Source organism: Mastomys coucha, unplaced genomic scaffold, assembly GCF_008632895.1.
Source record: "Mastomys coucha isolate ucsf_1 unplaced genomic scaffold, UCSF_Mcou_1 pScaffold21, whole genome shotgun sequence".
NCBI classification, from domain to species: Eukaryota; Metazoa; Chordata; class Mammalia; order Rodentia; family Muridae; genus Mastomys; species Mastomys coucha.
In genome coordinates, this window is record NW_022196904.1 from 15530090 (window position 1) to 15542683 (window position 12594).

Sequence of the window (12594 nt, forward strand, 5' to 3'; positions counted from 1 at the left end):
GGTAATCTTTCAACAAATCCACACAAACCTAATTCCACCTCTTACAACAAAAACAACAGGAAGTGAGAGTTACTTTTTCTTAATATATTAATTTGAAAATTAATATTACCAACATATCCTAATGATTGAAATTCAATAATATGAGGAATTTGAAATTTGTTGATTGTCATCCAATGGTCTCTCTAATTTGGTAATTGGAGAAATAAGTCCAACATTGTACAATCTATATACACTGTCAGCTTGTTTGTTTGTGATGGTGTCTGACTGTGTTCAACATAAGGGTCTTGAAATCTTGCTTCTCCTATCTCAGCTTCTCTATTACTAGTATTGTTTATTTCATGTTTTTACACTATACTATGGTTTTCAGGACAGCTTATTTCATGTTTTTACACTATACTATGGTTTTCAGAACAGCTTATATATTTCAAAAGTATTTATATACACAAAAGAAACAGACAATTAACTAGGGAGGTAGCTTGTAAGAGAACAACAAAGTGAGACTGAATGCTTTGCTTGACATTTGTAAGCAAATGTATCAAGTTTGAAGAAGAGGACTTTATAAGTTACTCCTTCTCTGAGATGAATGCTTTTCCAAATTATCACAGCTAATGAACCAACTTCTTACCCTCACCTAATGTCTGTGCCACCCTCCATGCAGAACCATTGTTCATTGAAACAGTTGGTGAATGACTTTATGGATAGACCATCTTAATACACACACCATTTCTTAAATGAATGTAACTTGTTCTCTGTGGGCTGAGAATGAAGTCACTCACTTAAGTCAAATAGTTTTGACCATAGCAGGAAGTCTGTATCCAAAAATTGAGCCTACAGTTCATTTCTTGGTGCAGCAGAACTATCAACTCTCAGCTTAGCTAGGATGGAGGTAAAATCCTTTGGTGATGTGAGGGTCATTGAAATACAGCATTATTACAATGAAACCCAATGCCTAAAAATTGTTCTTATTTTGGGCTTGTACCACAGTAAGAGCCAAGATTTTAAACTCTACTAAATACAAAACAAACAAAAAGACTTTATATATTCATGTTCATTTAAGAAAATACTAGTAGTGATGTATTATTTTGAAGTATATAGTTAATATGTTTGGAGTTATTTAAAATTTATATTGAGAAAAACGTATTTTCATTGTTGCTATAGATGAGCATCTACATAAAACTGTTAAATTGATTGTTGTTTTATATCAAACAACTTTTATAATACTTATTTTTATTGTTATAATATTTTATAAATTTTAAGAAATATGACAAAAAAGATATTGTAGGTATTCAAAGGGGGTCTCTGGGAGGAGTGGTGGTACAAAAGGGAAACAAGAATGTGATTCAATTCTATTTAATTAAAATATGTTTTTAAATGTTAAAAAATTCAGATGAATTGAAATCATGTAACTTTTCTCATCATTGTGCAATAAAAGTTTTAAGAAAAGAAATAGAAAAAAAGAAAAAATTAAAGTAACATACTTTCTGGTTTCTAACCCTCCTCTTACAGCTCTCATAACTTGGGAGAATTGTGCTGGCTAATTATTCTTATGAATATGCCTTGGTTTAGAAGTATAAGAAATGGTACTGGCTCAGGAGCCCCAAGACCAAGTTCTCAGCACAAAGATTTATTTGCCCCAGAGGGACAAATGGAAGAAGATAAGGGACAAAAAAGATAATAGAGACTGAGGGAGAAGAGGAAGAAACAAGGGATTATGGAGGAGGATGGAAAAGACTCTCTCTGCATAAAAAGAGATAGATGGCAGTTTATAAAGCTACAAGGAAAAACTGTGTCATAATGTGGTGTTTATTTGGTTATATTAATTAGGGAGGTAAGTGGGAGTTTTTGATTGCTGGACTTCAATACTTTAATAGCTTGTCTTTGGTAGTCAGCCTTGGGAAGAGGAAGTGGCCAAATAAGGGAAAAAATCCTGGTTGGTAACTTTAGAAATGTAATATAATGGTTTGAATAAAGCAGAGGGAAATGGAAAGCAGGGTGATGACTGATAGAGCCATATTTGACATGCTCTAGCTAGCCAAAGTCCCAGGAAATTGTGACACATCTCTGATATATCTGTAAGGACATTTCAGCAGATAATTAATTGAAAGGATAGGTATACTATGAATGTCATTATCACATGGGGCAAGGATTCAGCCAGAATAAGAATGTGGTAGTTTAAATAAATATACCACCATAGACTCATGTGTTTGAATGCATGGCTCATAGGTAGTGGCACTATTGGGAGGTGTCCCTTGTTGGAAAAAGTATGTCACTATGGAGGCAGGTTTGACGTCTCATATATGCTCAAGCTGTTCCCAGTGTGACAGTCTCTTCCTGCTGCCTGTGGATCAACTGTAGAACTCTCAGTTCCTTCCTCAGCACCATGTCTGCCTGTATGTTGCCATGCTTCCCACCATGAGGATCATAAACTTCTGGAACTGCAAGCAAGTCCCAGTGAAGTGTTTTTCCTTTATAAAAGTTGCCATGGTCATGGTGTTCTTTCACAGCAGTGAACCCTGAATTTATACAAAGAGTAGAAGGAGAAAGCTAAAGGAAGGCACCAGTTTCATGACTCGATTTGTAGGCAGTCATTTCCTTGCTTTTACCTCATTTTGTCAGTATATCAAGAGCCATAATTCTTATGTGACCTAGGGTGCCTGTTCTTACTGTTGCTGTTCAACAAGTAAACTTGTATTAAAAGTCACTTTAGTAAACAAAACATATATTCAAAAACAGTGGCCACACATACACATCAGTTTTCATAACTAACACCTTAGTCGTCTTCTAGTTCCCTCATCTAAGATAAGACATTTCTTATGTTTTTGTTTGTTTGTTTGTTTTGCTGTGAAGAGACACTGTGACCATGGTAAAGCTTATAAGTACATACATTTAATTGAGTATGGCTTATTGATTCAGAGTTTTAGTCCATTATCCTCATGGAAGGAAGCATGGAAGTATGTAGTCATACATGGTGCTGGAGAATTCTTCATCTTAATCTGTAGGCAGGAGGGAGAGATTGTCACACTGGGTAGAGCTTGAGCATATATGAAACCTCCACAGTAACATATTATCTCCAACAAGGCCACACCTACTCCAACAAGGCCACATCTCTCAATAATGCCACTTTCTGTGGACTAAATATTCAAACACATGAGTCTATGGAAGCCATATTTACTCAAACCAGTATGACATGTTTGAGTGTTCTGACACAGGTTGTTACATAAGTGACTGTCTTATCCATGCAATAAGACACCATGGCCATGGCAACTTAAAATGTAAAGTATTTATTTGGGTTCCTGAGGGTTAGAGTTCATGATGGTGGAGTGAAATCATGTCAACAGGAAAAACTCACATTACAAACTTCAAGAGAGGGTAGAGAACACACTAGGAATACCACAAGTTTTCTGGAACTTTGAGGCCCACCCCCAGTGACAACCTTGTTCAAGACCACACCTCCTAACCCTTCCCAAACGGTTTACCAACTGAAGACCATTTAAATGGTAGCGGGAATCTCATTCAAACTAGCACAGTTACCAGAACATATTTTATTCCCGTGTTGAATTAATGCTAAAACAAAAAATAATTGGTTCTAGAGATATGGCTTAGTGGTTAAGAGCACTTAACAGCATTGAAAGAACCAGGGTTCAATTTCCTGTGCTTGTGGATCTGGGGAGCTGTGGAGCCATTGAAAGCAGTCCTGGAGCAAGAGTGGGGTCAACACATGCCAAAACATGAATATTTTGTCCACAGTTCAGCAGGAGCAGGGTCAATTACCCACACTGCCCCAGGCCTGCATATCCTGGTGAACATAGGCCTGCTCTCTCATCTTTGCCCATGGAAGGAGGTCACATAGCCCAGTAGCAGGGTTAAATTCCCTTTTCCCTTATAAGGGCATGTCCACTGGCATCTGAAATTCCTCCATATGCAAATAAGGTATTCCCAACACCCCAGACTCAGCCAAGAATGTACACTCACACCAAAAGCCACATCTCATGTCTAAAGGTTTAAAATAGCCTTTGCTCTCCACTAAAATGAGCTCTAACTGAAGATGCCTCCAAGAGTGTTTTCTTACCATGCTCACTGATATCTGAGGTTACCTAGGTCCCAGCTGTCATACCTGGATTCTCCTTCCTGGATCCATCAGTTGTGATTGCAGGTGATCACACTATGGAGAGCAGAGGAGCAGAGCAGCAGAGCCTGAATGGCAGCTAGCGCCCAACATAGGGCAGAGACTACCAGAATTCACAAAAGGATGGTGAGTGATTCCCACACACACACCCCACACCCAATGGGTTATCCACTTTCCCTGCCTGATCATGCCTCCATATCAAGAGAACTGGCAGTCTATTTTTTATTGTGTCTCTCACTTTTAGTTTCACTATTGTGTGGGACAGAGTATGGTGAAAGGCACCTGACACCTTCTGGCCAAGGTGGACCGCGGCATTGCCAAAAGGCTCCATCCCTCTATCCAGACACTGACATCATACTAGGACATTAGTCATAGCATCTTTTTTTCTGTCCTTGAAAAAAAATGTAATAATGTTAAGAGTTCTTAGGGATGTTTCTCATTTCTCTGAAATTTGTGGGCAGGCTTACATCTGGGATGTTGGTTAACCTGCCTTAGAGAAAATTCATGGCACCCTGGAAGAGTTCCTGTCTGAAATCACTGCTCCCGAACATTCTTTATCATGACAAATACCTCTTCACATTAAAAGGACTCCCAAATTACAGGGCAGTGAACCTTGCTCAAGACCTGTCCCATGAAATTACCTAAATGGAAACCACTTCTTTTTGGAAAGAGGTCCTTGAGAAAGCACCTTAGATGGCAGTGGGTGATCTCTAAGACTACAATACATGGATTCAGATTGCCTATCTCACCCAGGACTGAGAGAGCCAGAAAGTAAAGCCTTACTCCCTGTGTTTTGTCCATTATAACTCCCACCCACAAAGGTGTGAGTCCCTCTAAGCCAGAGTCCAACAAAGGCATTTCACACACACACACACACACACACACACACACACACACCGCACCTTAAGATGACTCTGAAGATGATGAATATCCAGAGGGCCATCCCATTGCAGAGTTGGCAGATTTAGAAAAGATCATAGAGGAGATTCACAAAATAATTGCTTCCTCAGTCTCAATAGCATACTCTGGCCCCACCCAATCACTCCTGTACCCTTCATTGCCTCCATATGCTGCACCACAGTACACTCCTTCCTCCACCCTTCCTTCCACCACCCAGTAGTTCCATGACCTCAGGGATTCAGCTATGCTTCTGGAAGTCATGGTATCCACAGTTAATATAAACCCCTTTACCCTGATCAGTTATCAGGCTGGTCACTTAAAAGAACTCAGACAGGCATTCAAGGTGGATTCCATCCAAGCCCTTTGGGCTAAATCCCTCCTCCAAAGTCAAATCACCATTTTAAACATACCCGAGGATTGGTGCGATATCTGCTGTTCCTATCTAGACAGCCAAATTTTTCTGCAGTGGGAGGCCCTCCACAGAAATGAACACTTCAGCAGGCCAGTGGAAACATGGCTTGAATGATATCACATGGGCTGATGATGAGGTTTTTGGCCAAGGAACCATTTCCATAGGAGCACAACAAGAAGCATAACCAATAGGAATAAATGAAGTGCACCTCTGCAGGCTTCGAGTCTGGGACAGAATCACCCTACCCTCTGGCTCATGAGATCCTGCCTCCTCCTTGCTTTTCCTCTGTCAAAAGGTGGAAAAGACTTTCTTTAATTTATTTTTAGAGCAAGAACAAGCTTAGAAAGAAATATTCCCAACCCTGCAGCCAAAGACCTGCTTCTTTAAAACATCATTTGGGAGGGTATGACTTCAGAGTGCATGCTTGTCTGCCAGTCCTCAAAGATAAGTAATATGAGTGGCCACCCAGGATATTGGGACAAAATCCATTAGGCTACTTCCATTGTGAAGGCCTTTGTAACAGCAATAAAAACAGAAAGGGCATGCTTTAAATGTATCCAAAAGGGGAACTAGAAAGGCCATAAGGGGTCCCCCTTCACTAGAAATGCCACCAACAGGAAGTCTCTCCCTGAAGCTGTAGGGGTTTTCACTGGTGATTCTCTATATTGATATGACAAAGATGGCAAGCCATTGGAGCCTTTAAACTTAAAACAGGGCAGCCCTCATATTTTACAAGTCTCCTACCCAAATATAATCGTAAAAAATAGGTGACAAATCATTCAAATACCTCACTGATACTGAAGCAAATAACACAATTTAAGACAAGAGGTCCCACAAGACTAGTAACTATTTTCCAGACCTCAATTTCTAGGCATAGGAGGATGCTTCCATGCCTAGAAGCCTATACACAAAAGCCTTCCACACAAAAAGCCTGTAAATGGTAGAACCCTGATGGGTTTACAGGCATGATGCACTCTCTTGAGGCCAACATCAGCACCAATCTTCTAGGAAGAGATATCCTGGGGGCTCTGGACATTATTCTCATTAGTCAACCAAAAAAGTTACAATAGTGTAATGATTATAGTAATAATCATGCTAATAAAGACTTTAAAAACACTCTCCTTGATTACTCCCAATTCTAGAGACTGCTGTTACTACAATATCCCTGCCTCAACTGGCTCTCCAATGAGTTTATCTTAATTGAACAATGGCCTCTATTAGGGAGAAACATAAAGTACTCTCACAGTTTGTAAAACAAGCAAATGAAGAAACAGAAAACATGTCCCACTTCATCATATCCACCCTTTCCTTAGTCCATGGAACACCCTTGTGTTTGCTTTATAGGTTGCTACGTGATTTAAAGGCAATTAAAACCATGTGGGTTTGGGGAATCACCCAAAGGGGGATACCACTCATCTCCACCATTCCTGCCAATCTCCCTCTTTTACCAATAGACATTTAAAGCCTGCTTTTTCTCTATCCCTCTCCACCTGTAGGATTGGTTGTGATTCTCCCTGCCCTTGTGGATTGTTAGTCAATATGGTCCACACAGGCAAAAGGAGCAAAGATAATAAATGGGGGTTTTATTATAGTGAATGATCACACTGGGGCCAGTAGTGGGTAATCAGATAAACTTTATTTGGGGTAATTCAAGGCTCATATAATTTGGGGGACTGGGAATAGGAACATCCAGGATGGGAAAAGTTCATTGGCTGAAGGCTTAGGGTACATAAATGCTTCATTATTATAGGGAAGCATTTCAGGAATCTCAGGTACTTGCTGAACATGTTCTTATCAGGTGAAAGTTACCTCAAAAAAAACCTCTTAAGCCCACCCTTTTCATCCCTCAAACCTTAACTCTCCCCTCACTCCAAAGCTTTCTGAAAAATCTTAATTGGCTTTTACTATGGCATTCCCTTCCCACCAGTATCTTAAGCCTATTTTTGATCTCTTAAAGGGACATCAAACCCTGTCTCCCCTCAAACTCTCTCTTGAGGCTTTAGTCATCATTAATGCAGCTATAAAAGACAGCACTTGTTAGGTATGGTCTAATAATGCCTGTACAGCTTCTTATTTTTAACTCCTTCCCATACTTTCATGGGGGAGGTATATCCAGCCCCAAGAACTACTGGAATAGCTCCACAACCCTGGAATAAGGGTGCACCTATAAGTCTAACTGAGGTTGATGCACTTGCTATTATGATTAGAACCAGCAAGGATAGAACACTGTAAATATTAAAAAAAGAGCTTGATATCCTTGTCACTAGTCTTTCTTTCCAACATATTCAGTGTCTACTCAGAAATCACTTCAACTTTGCTATAAGGTCCTGCTTGTTGAACTTAGGCTGGACATCTCAGCAGTAGCAACAGAAGCTGGTCCTGCTGTTCTGGACAGACACATAACCTGGCTAAAAACATCCATTACAAGCTTTACCAGGCCATGGCCTCCACCTGGAAGAGCACTGAATCCCTCCAATAGCAGATAATCTTCATTTAAGGGGTTGCCTTACAAAGCAGGAGAGCTCTTAACCTGCTGAAGGCTGAGCAGGGAGAAACTTGTGTTGTACTCAGTGAGGAATGCTGTTTCTGTGTTAACGAATTTGAGCTGGTAACAAAACATATAGGTACTTAAGCATCGCAAGAGATATCTCCAAGCCTGCTATGCACTGGATACTCAAACCCTCTAGTAGCTTGGCTTCCTCGCATCCTTGACCCCATACTGCCCATTAGGACCTCTTCCCCCTGACCCCATATCTCATCCAAATTCTAAAACTGTAATTGAGCAACATTGCCCATGTCTCTACCAATGGGATTTGTTTCACTTTCAAACGGTTCTCACCCTAGAGGCTGCGGACTACATTTATAAAGATGACACCTCCACTTTATAAAAGAGAAGGAGGGAGATGTGCAGCCATGTAGCTTTGGAATCATGGGGAACAAGAACAGGATTGAAGATTGTCCAAATCCTGGGAAATCTCATCCTGATGTGCCCCCATCTTTGCCCACTGTAGGAGGTCATGAAGTCAGATAGAGAGGTTAAACTTCCTTTTTCCTTATAAGGTCATGTCCAGCAGCACCTGGAATTCCACCTTATCTAAGTGAAACATCCCCAGCACGCCAGCCCCAGGAAATGATGTACAGTCACCCAGATAGCCACTACCCACTTGTCAGAAGCCTTTTGTCCCCCGTTAAAATCAGCTCTCTCAATGAAGCAGCCTACCAAGAGTCTGTTCTCATTGTGCTCTCTTCTTTCTGAGGTTGCTTGGCTCCAAGGCCATCATGCATCACTTCTCTTTCCAACATCCACAAGATGGGACCATTGTGCAGCTAAGTGTGTGGAGCCTGAATGGCCAGTACCCACATGGTGATTCACAACTATCTGTAAATTAAGTACAGTTCCAGGGTTTCTTTTGCCCTCTTCTGGCCTCTGAGAATACTGCGTGCAGGTACTGCATAGTCCTAAAGGGATACAAAACACCCAAACAGCAAAAAACAAAAAGGAAAGAACAGGCCAGAACCATCATTAACTCTTTCAGGAGGGGATGCCTTACGTCTGGCTCTCCCAGTTGAACAACTTGACCCAGCTAATTGTGGTTGCTTGGATAAGGTCAAGAAATTGTGCCAATTTGTAATACTCTCATTTTTTTTCCTGTACAATCTATAAAATTTCTACATGTATGGAAATCCTGAAAGGAGAGTGAGCCAACAAATAAAAGGCTTTTTCATTAGTCAGGGTCATGCACACATGCATGCACATGTAAACACACACATGAATGACACCCCTTGTCCACAATTGGAGTCATAGATTTAAAATGATGAAGCTAACCTTGGGGGAGTATGAGAAAAAGGAGGCTTATTGGCTTTACATAAAAATGTTCATCACAGAACAGAAGCTGGCTGGCTGGGGTAAGCACAAATGCTACCGAACTATTGAAACACAGGTAGGGTGGGGTTGGCCTGCCCTGGTAGGCCTCACTGTGAAGAAAGAACTGATGACAGAGAGATGGGAGTGATGGAGGAGCAGATTAGTGTGTGTGTGCTACAGAGAGAGGTAGAGCAGGTAATGAGACAGCAGTGAGGGGTGTGAGAGATGAGCCTGAGATCAATGGTGGGTAAAGGTGTTACCCAGTAGAGTTGACAGGATGATGTGCAGCCCCTGTAAACTCAGCCCCTGACCAATCTGCCAGGATGTAAGATCACCCTAGAACTTGGCAGTACATGATGCCTGGGATGAGGAATGGTCCACTTTCCAGATTAAACCTCCTCAAAGGACCACTGTGCCCCATGATGCTGCTGAGGGTCATGTGTGGGTCAGTGGCCCTGGTGTGGCTGAGGTTAGGGTTTATATCTAAGAACCATGCTGCCTCTAGAGACCACACTGATGTGTGTGGCCTACACTACTATCTGACACAATCGTGTCGACCAGGTCTGGGCTCCTGCCAAAGACTATGTCTCTGTCAATGGTCATAATGTAGATGGACCTGTGTTGATGTGATAACCATGGCCTGAGCTACCACAGAAGGACATACAGATATACATCTGTATGATCTGTGCTACATCCTGAAACTGTGTTGATGTCCAGGGACAATGCTGCTGCAAGGAGCCACATAGATGTGGATGGCTTACATTGCCACCTGGGACCATGGCGATGTCTGGGTCTGTGCTATATCAATGGGGCATGTCTGGGTCTGTGGTCTTACTACAACCAATTCATATTAATATCCATGGCCTGTGCTACCACCAAAGACTCCATGGTCTATGCTGCAGTTGAAAACCATGTTGATGTGTATAGGCAATGATTCCACCAGACTGATGTAGATAGCCTAGTCTGTCACCTGGGTCCATGGTGATGTCCAAGCCAATGCTGCTACTGAGGGTCATATCTGTGTCTGTGGTCCTTTGCATCCAGGGCTATGTCCTGTCCTGTACTACAAACAATGGCCCCATGGATGTCCATGGCCTATACTGCAGCCAGAAGCCAAATTCTACTCACAAGCCATGTTACAACTGGGGGCTCTACTAATCTTAGTGCCCTGCACTGCCACTCAAGGCCATGGTGATGTGTGTGTGCTATTTCAGAGAGCCATCCCTGGATTCATGCTCTTATGGCAGCCAGGTCTGGGTTGATGTCCATGGCCCATGTTGCCACTGAATGCAATGCAAATTTATGTGGTTTATGCTACAGCCAAAAGTCATGTTAATGTCTGTTATCTCAGACGCAAAGGAGGGCCTTATCTGGCTCTGTGGTCCTACTGCAACTGGGAGCCCTGTTGGCAGTCTGTGCTGGCCAGAAACCATATAGAAGCCCATAACCCATGCTCCTATGGTTTGTAAAGAGCAAACAAGCTTCTTTCAGAGTGACATTGCTGACTGCAGAGGCATTCATCTTAGGAAAGAGGGACATAGAAGACTCTTGTCACTACTCCTACCCCTCAACCCATCCCCCCCCCCAAAAAACATGTACCAGACTAGACAGAAAGCTATTGGAGATAACTCTTAAAAGCTGTAGTAGGATGATGTGATATTGCCCTCCACAGAAGAGAATTGAAGCAAGAATGAGGGAGGGGAGGAGTCAGTTTCATTTAGGGGGAAGGCTACAGTTTGACCATGCTCCAGTAAAAATATGGATAACACAAACTGGGATTTTTCTGGGGTTGAGGAACAAACAATTTGGAGGATGGACTGGGAAGTGAATGTGATGGGGTATATGATATAAACTACTCAAAGAATCAATAAAAATACTGTTTTTTAAAAATGTACAAAGTTGATCAATCTGAGCTTCAACAAATGACTCAGTCACCACCTTTTGGCTTTCAGCACAGTACTGGCCAGGGCCGTGATTCAATCTAAAGATGTGTGTGTGTGTGTGTGTGTGTGTGTGTGTGTGTGTGTGTGTGTGTTTGCGTGTGCATGTGCGTGTGCGTACGCACGCGTGTGCACGTGTGTCTGTCTGTCTGTCTTTCTGTCTTTCTATGTTCATCTGTGTCTGTCTGTGTGATCTGTGTCTGTGTCTCTCTCTGACTCCTCCTTCACCTGCTGTGATGGTCAGGGCCCTCCTGAGGAGCAGACATTGCCCATATTGAGCACAGCTGGGGGGAAACTCAGGACCTAGGACAATGTCTTTTTGTGAGGTATAAGAGTTTTACAGCCTCATTTCTGAGGTGACAGCTCCTCAATTTGTCATATCCCACAAATAAAAAGCATGTCTCATGGCCTACATCACATCAATGGGATGTTCCTGAGAGCGAGGAAGAAGAGAAGGACTGAAAATCACAAGAACTCATTAAAATGTAAAAGAAAACAGACCCAGAATCAAAAGCTAAACTTCTACTGAAATATTAAAATTAGTCAATACTTAGCATTAATAATGAGTGACAATGAGGAACTATAAAATATGGTATCAAGATGTAAAAGCAGAGACTGTCAAAAAGTGGAGACATTAGTATTTTGAAATTATACAAATATTAAATTTGATGACTGTGTAAATTGTCATTTTCCCTAAGAAATACAAATGTCTTTGGTGATGTAAATAAATAAGACTTTGAACAATCTCATCTTTCCTTGAAGAATTCACTCAGCAGAGACTGATGGGTTAAGAGGTAGACTCCCTGCCTTGAATCCCCCAGTGAGGGCCTGGGAGTTTGGCTCAGTGGAAGAGCCCCTGCCTAGAATCCTCTAGTGATTGGTTATGAGTGTGACACAGTGGTAAAGTGTTCACCAAGATGTGTGTCTCAGGGATGTGGGGGGCAAGATAGATAGGTGGTGGGCATTTTCATTTTGGAGACAACTTCCTTCGGTAGCATGAGTTCCTCTGCAGTATTGTGATATGTCATTTTCTGCATGTTAAAGTATGTCCTGACTGGCTAGTGCCCTATCTGTGTTGGTTAACATAAATGACCTTGTGTGGAGCTTCCATGTATGCAGTCTCTGCCATGTAAGTAAAGGCTGGAACTCTTTCCTATTAAGACACTTTCCAGCTTCTTTTAGCTACACAAGGAAATTCTGGAAGGGTGAAAACATAAGATACATGTTGCAATCATTTCCAGTCATCTTTTGGACTTATTTATTCACCTTTTACATATATGCAAATAAAAATAGTCCCAACTGTCTAAGGTCAGACACCTACTTTTCTGCTTTCCCTCTTTTTAAGCACCTC